Genomic DNA, 7,771 nt, shown 5'->3' with positions numbered 1-7,771 from the left:
ATGAACTGATTGGCCTGCTCCTTGATCACCTCCCCCTGAGTGGGGAGCAGCCTTACTAGGCCACAGAGGAAGACAATGCAGCCATTCCTGATGAGACCTGATAGACTAGGATCAGAAGGAAGGAGAGGAGGACCTCCCTATCAGTGGACTTGAGGAGGGGAATGCATGAAGAAGAGGGAGGGAGGGTGCGATTGAGAGGGGAGGAGGGGGGACAAAGGGGGGATACAAAGTGAATAAACTGTAATAAAAATAAAAATACAAAAAAGCTGGTATAGCACTATTTATATTTGATATACTAGACTTCAAGCAGCTACATAGTGTACTTCATACGGTACACTATGTTACATAGAAATAAAAGGAACAATTACTCTAGAAAACTTAGCTATTGTAAATATTTATGTACCAAATCTTGGGCCTCCCAACTTCATAAACCAAACACTAAAAAGCATAAAAGACCATATAGGTCTGGACAAAATAATAATGGCAGATTTTGAACTGGCAAGATGGTTCAGTGGGTAAAGGTGAGCGCCACCAAGTCTGGGGAGTTGGGTTTGACCCCTGGGAACCAAATGATGGGAGGGGAGAACTGACTTCCATAAATGGACCTCTGACCTCCACATGCATGTTGTAGTACACACATAAAACACATACACATAAAGTAATGATGACAGTGGGCGATCTTAGTACCCTACTCTTGTATCTAGATATATCTTTCAAATTAAAAAATAAGCAAAGACACTTCAGAGCTAAATTACATCATTCATCAACTGAACCTAACAGTTATCTATAGCTAATTCGCATAACAAGTAAAACACATTTGTTTTCCTTTGTGGTGCATGGAATCTTCTTTAAGACTGCCCATACTCTAGCCTACAATGCAAGCTTTAATAAGTCAGACAAAATAATTTCCTGTATCCTATCAGGCCATAGTAGGAAAAGATAAGAGCTCATTAGCAGCATTGCTCTGAGAAAACCCAAAACGCTTGGAGATGGAGCAATATACTTTTAATATGCTGTGTGTACATGTGTATGCACACATGTTTGGTGTGGCATGCATGTGGAGGTCAGCGGACAAGCTGCAGGGGTCAGTGCTCGCCCTCCACCTGTTGAGGTAAGGCCTCTCATATTTCCGCTGTGACACTGTAAACTTCTGACCAGATGGCTGTGGACTTATGGTCCTTCTGTTCCCACATCCTTTATGTGCTAGGACTGCCGGCATCAAAGATGAAAGCTATCACCTCTGGCCTTTTTAATGTGGGATATAGTGATCAAATTGAGGCTGTTTTCGCTTGCATGGCTGTGATTATCCGGTGAGCCATTTCCCTGACCTCACAGGATACTTTTTGGGAGGTGGGCTGTCTCACTATGCAGTCCTGTCTAGTCTAGAACAGAGACACATCTTCTGCCTCCCAAGTTCTGGGATTAAATGCATGCATCACTTTGCTCAGCAATCCAAAATATACTTTTGAACAAGTAGTGGGTCCTGGTCTTTTAATGAAATTAGATTCTTGGAATCTAATACAAAAGAGGGGACAACATACCAGAACTGCTGTGATATATCTCGAGCAGTTCTAAGAGGAAAGGTTAGGGCTATCACTGCTCACATTAAAAGGTCAGAGGAGGCCTTGCAAGATGGCTTAGCAGGTAAGCACACCTGCCACCATGGTGATGACCTGACTTCAGCCCCTGGAACCCACACGACAGAACTGACTCCTGCAAGCGTTCTCTGACCGCCACATGTATGACACGTCACACACATACTCATTCACACAAAATAAATAAATATGAGGGTTTTTGAAATCAATAACCTAATGATGCATTTCAAGCTCTAGAAAAGAAAAAAAAATCCAAATTAAGCATATCTCAGGAAATAACAACGATATAATAAAGATGGTAACAGAAATTAGTGGCATAGAAACTGAAAGAACAATACATACAATTAATCAAAGGGTTGGTTCTTTGAAAACATCAACAAGATTGGCCAACCCCTAGGCAAACAAAAAGAGAGAAGAGATAATAAATTTAGAGATGAGAGTTTCTAGGACAGCCTCCAATGAAATCCAGAAGAGCATTGGGACTATCTTGAAAGCATGTTTTAACAAGTTGGAAAGTCTGAAACACATGAAAAATTTTCTAAACACATATGACCTAATAGAATTGGAGACAAAATATAAAAACAACCTAAATAGAATCATAATAGGCAATGGGATGGAAACAATAATTAAAATTCTTCCCACAAAGTAAAGCTCGGGGCTGGCCTTAATCTGAATTTTTTTGAACTTTAGGGAGGATTTAATTCAAATGTCTCAAACTTAACCACCCTAAAAAAGGAAGCCACTACCAAACCAGTATAATTCTCTACCAAAACCAGAAAAAGACACAACAAATGAGAAATGTAATCTCTCTCATGAATACAGATGCAAAAATCATCAACAAAGTACTCAGAAACTAAATTCGAAAATCATATCAAGATGATTATGCATAATAACCAAGTCAATTTTATCTCAGGGATAGAAGCTTTGTTTAACATACACAAATCAATAAATGTAATATACTACATCAGTAGACTTTTTTCTGTTCATTATTTTTAATTCTGCCTTACTTAATTTTGTAGAACATTGGGAAAAATAAGAAACATTTTTTAATAAAATACAACACAAATGACCTCTAGCTTAATTTTTCACAGACTTCATTTCACATTGAAATCTGTGCATTACTTTCAACACTCCAATCTTCCAGGTCCCACAAGAACAGCTGCTGAAACTCTGTGTACAACTTTCTGTCACATTGAAATTCCTAATATCTTTCACGTTCTTCTAAAAGGACAACATTTTTTTTTTTTTTTTTTTTTGCAACAAAATCACTTTTGAGGAACCATTTTTTGGTTGTAACCTGCTTCTCTTTTGCTTCAGGTTAACCCTCTAGTGAAAAGCAGCTCAGGTAATGAACAGGTTCAACTGGTTAATGTGCCCAGGTCACAGTCCATCTTTGTAGTTCCTTATGGTACAAACACAAACGAATAAAGAAAAGTAAAACCATGTGTAACCCTTTTTTCCTGGCTTCCTCTGTCACATTGTGACTATCTCAGCTAACCCTTCTGTTCAGCCCTCCTTTATGTCTCTACAAAATACACAAAAATGCAGAGGTTGAATTTATCACATTAAATATGCTCATAAATTTTTCTCCAGTATGAAATATTTCATTATAATGAAGAATATATTAATATTCATAAGCTTCATCACATTAAATATATTCATAGGGTTCTTTTCCAGTAAGGTTTCTTTCATGCCTTTGAAGATCAATGAGACATGCAAAGGCTTTACCACACTGGTTACATACTTAGGGTTTCTCTCCAGTATGTGTTCTTTTATGTATTCTGAGATTACTATGTTTTAAGGCTTTCTCACCTTGATTACATTTGTAGAGTTTCTCTCCACTCTGTGTTCTTTTATGTATTTGCATATTACTGTGTTGTGAAAAAGCTTTATCACATTGATTACATTTGTAGGGTTTCTTGCCAGCCTGAATTTTTTTCATGCCTTGAAGATCACAGCAATGTGCAAAGGTTTTATCATGTTGATTATATTCATAGGGTTTCTCTCCAGTATGTATTATTTTATGTATTTGGAGATTACTGTGTGGTGAAAAGGCTTTATCACATTAATTACATTTGTAGGGTTTCTCTCCAGTATGGGTTCTTTTATGTTTTCAGAGATTACTTGGACATGCAAAGGCTTTTTCTCATTAATTACATTTGTAGGGTTTTTCTCTAGTATGGATTCTTTTTTGAGTTTGGAGATGACTGTGTTGTGAAAAGGCCTTACCACACTGATTACATTCATAGTGCTTCTCTCTGGTATGTGTCCTTTGATGTATTCGGAGACTACTATGACATGCAAAGGCTTTATCACATTGAATACATTTGTAGGGTTTCTCTTCCATACATGTTATTTCATTTCTTCTAGAATGTTGACGATGTTCTTCAATATTAGGTCTTCCCAATTGTAGCCTATAGCAGTGGGGTTCTTGTAGGTCTCCAGCATTCCATCCTTGTAGATACTCTTCTGGGAAGGATCCAGTAAAACTTCTTCTTCCTGAGTGAAGTTTACAAGCACATCATCATAATTCATTGCACGCATGTCACAACTTTGGAACTCACCTGAATTCCCCTCACAGTATGGAGCAGCTGGCTCAGACCACATCCAACTAATTATTCAATTCTGCTCACCTATAGAGCTGAACTTGCAGCCTACATTAATTGACTTAAATCACATAATCATCTCTATAGCTACAGAAAAAGCATTTGCCAAAGTTCAGCATGCCTTCATGAAGGAAATATGAAAAGATAGAACATACTGCAACATAAGGTTGTTGCTAACCTTATACTAAACAGGGAGACATAAGATTCTTCGAAAATTTAAAATAAGACAAAGGTGGTCTTTCTCTTCATTCCTACTCAACTCAGTGCTTGAGGTCTTTTAACTAGAGTAGTAAGATAAGGACATAAAAGTGATTTTAAAAAATGGAAAGGAAAAAGTTAAACTATCCTTATTTGCAGACCACATGATCCTATGATTTAAAGTACCTGGGTTTGGTACAGGATTATACTGGTTTGGTACTTTCTTCCCTTTCTAGTGTGATGAAGTTTGAGACATTAAATCCTCTTTTAAAATTCAGAAGACTTCTGATTAAGACCAGGTCTGAACTCCAGAGAAAACTTTTTAGATCTGGTAAATACTTTCAGTAATTTTCAGGATACAAAACCAGCCTACAAAAATCAGTAGCATTATATATATATATATAAAATAACAAACTCACTGAAAAAGAAATCAGGAAAAATAATAAACAAGTAAATGGGTTAAGGAATTAGAGCTTCAAAAAGAAAAAAATACATATAGTCAATGAATATTTCAAATCCTTAGATATCAAGGAAATGCAAATTAGAACTATTTTTAGATTCTGTCACACCCCAGCACAATGATTATCATCAAGCAAATGAATGACTACAAATGCTGGCAAGGATGTGGGCAGAACAGAACCCTTATTTACTCTGGTGAGAGTGTAAACTGGTATTACAACTGTGAAAATTGTTCTGGAGGTTTCACAGAACACTAGGACTTTCGTGTGAGCCAGGTGTGTCACTGCCAGGTCTATATCTAGCAGATTCTATATCTTAGCACACATGCTTGACCATCCTTGTTTAACGCACAGTAGCAAGGAAGTGGGGTCAGCCTAGGTATCCATCAGCTGAACAGATAATGAAACTGTGCTGTGTATACCCAATGGAATTTTAGCTCTAAAAAAAATGACATTTTAAAAAATGGATGGAACAGGAAAACAGAAAATTATGACAACCCAGGCTGAGAAGGAGAAGGGTCACGTGTTCTTTCTCATGTTCAGATGTTGCTTCTGATTTTTACATGTGTATTTGAGAAAATGAATGTGTACAGAAAACCGAAAACTAGAAATGGGTACGTGAAGGGGGAAAGAGGTTTGTTGGTGCGGAGGCAATAGAACACGAGATGTGGTAGCAGAAGGGGAAACTGAGGAATAAAGAGTGTAAGCAGGCATGGGGCAGGAGAGAGGAAGATCAACCAGAATTACATATGTATGGAAAAGCCACAAGGAAACCTGCTGCTTTGTAGTTAATTATAACATAAAAGGAAATAAAAAGGAGTTTTCAATGTTGAATGGGAGTGTTCTATGCACATGTAAAAACAAAAACATTCCTGGAAGCCATACAGTTATTAAATAAAAATTCTAGTGTCAGGCATGGGCTACCTCCTCATAAGATGTCTTGTTGTAAGGACCTCTGTCTTTACAACAAGTTAGGGTTTCTTTTGCTGTGAAGAGACATGACCACAGCAACTCTTATAAATAAAAACACTTATTGGGGCTGGCTTACAGTTCAGAGGTTTAGCCCATTGTCATCATGGCGAGAAGCATGGGGGCACACAGGCAGACAAGGTGCTGGAGAAGGAGCAGAGAGTTCTATATTCTGATCCCCTGATCTGCAGGCAGCAGGAAGAAAAAGTGAGCCACTGGGCCTCTCTCTCAAAGCCCACCCCCAGGGACACACTTTCTCCCATAAGGCCAGGCCTACCACAACAAGGCCACAAGTCCTAATCCTAACCAAATAATGCCACTCCCTATGAGCCTATGGGGGCCACTTTTATTCAAAGCACCCTAACCCCCAAATGGTATAGGCTACTACCACTGTTGCTGGTTATCTAATGGAACATGAAGCGTCCTGAAGAGACCTTACGCTTTAGTTGTAGAACATACAGAATTGACGCTGGTCTGGAGGGACTGGGATGTGGCTCAGAAGACAGAGTGTGCCTAGCAAGCTTAAGGTGCATGCTTTCTATCCCTAATATCACAAGAGAAAAGAACTTGGGATTTCAGAAGTAATTGAAAGAACAATTAGAAATGAAATGTTGGATATGCTTCAGAATATAGAAAAATCTGGAAAAGAGGTGAGGGAAAGACAGTTGCAAATCGTACTTTGCCATGAGCTTTCCCATGTGAACACATCTTTAAACTTTCACCTTGAAGAGCCTAGTATCTTTAAAACTTCACCCAACACATAACCTGGGTCAAGGCAGGTCTGAGCGGGACTTACGGACGTACGATATCAAGATTCTTTGCCTTTGGCTGGAGGTGCTGATTACCTCATGCGGATCGGCACAGAAGACCTACAAATAACAATGTAGACAAAGGCCAGATTGAGCGGATGAGGAAGGAGGAGGGCAGGAACAGGAGGTTGTGGTCAGAAAGGAATTCCAGTTTGAGATGATAGCAGTTATCAGGTATGACTAACTAGTCCGTGGTTGGAGCAAAGGTGGAAATAAAGAAATCGAAAAGGTTAAGCAATCCAGCCTGCTAGAAGTCATGGGATAAGGCTAAAAACAAACCGTGAGCAATTGAAAAGGATGAAAGAAATTTCCTGTAAATGAATAGAGAAAGAAGAGAAAATGTTAGTGTAAAGAAAATGCATAAGGAAATGGAGTTCTTCCCGGTGGCTCCTGCATCAGTGAACTCCTAATTCTTGCGCATCTACCCAGCCACTGGGAATTCCAGACGACTGACGGCCAAATTTTATGTTCCCATTACGTGCTCCACTATTGCGTTCGCAAGGCTGTGAGGAGCCTGATGCTTCCAGACAAGCTGCTGTTGAGAAGCTCCCAGTGTCGCCTGCGAATCTTGAGCACGTGGAGGCTTGTCCACCAGGCAGGACCCGATGAGCTCAGGCATGACTACTTAACGGAATGGAATGCTCACATCTGACAATGACGGTAATCTCCTTAGTCATAGAACCATTCATCTTTCCAGCGACGCTTTGAGGGTAATTCTCACTTGGGATTATGGTGTCTAAAGATATAAAAGCGGGGGGGGGGGGGGGGGGGGGGGGGGGAGCGGGAGGAATTTCAACGAGCATTCTTGCTGCCTCCATTTATTTTACTCTGAGATGAGCCCATGGTCTTTCACTTAAAAACGGTTCCATTTCAAAGCCCAAGTCCTTGTTGGGTTCTAATGTTAATAGTAATAACTACCATTTGAATTACGGCCGCTGGTGGGTATAGTTGGGGGACCCACACTTAGAAGAGTTCAGAGTAACCCTGGACACTACGGCCTTTTACAGTGACTTGAAGGTTTCCTTTTATGATCAAACCAGTGTTTGGTCTTACATGTAAATATCCCTCTACTTGAGTCCTTGCACACATTTCCTCTGAATTCCTGGGCCCAAAACAATAAGGCTAAATAACGATAT

General features: G+C 39.4%; 1 pseudogene; it reads right to left on the bottom strand.

The window, feature by feature from the left end:
* Positions 1–3,170: 3,170 nt before the first annotated feature.
* LOC129667651 (zinc finger protein 844-like) lies at positions 3,171–7,254 on the bottom strand (annotated as a pseudogene).
* Positions 7,255–7,771: the final 517 nt, after the last annotated feature.

This window comes from Psammomys obesus, unplaced genomic scaffold (assembly GCF_907164565.1).
Source record: "Psammomys obesus unplaced genomic scaffold, mPsaObe1.curated_primary_1811, whole genome shotgun sequence".
In the NCBI taxonomy this organism is placed as follows: Eukaryota; Metazoa; Chordata; class Mammalia; order Rodentia; family Muridae; genus Psammomys; species Psammomys obesus.
This window is presented reverse-complemented; position numbering and strand designations above follow the sequence as displayed.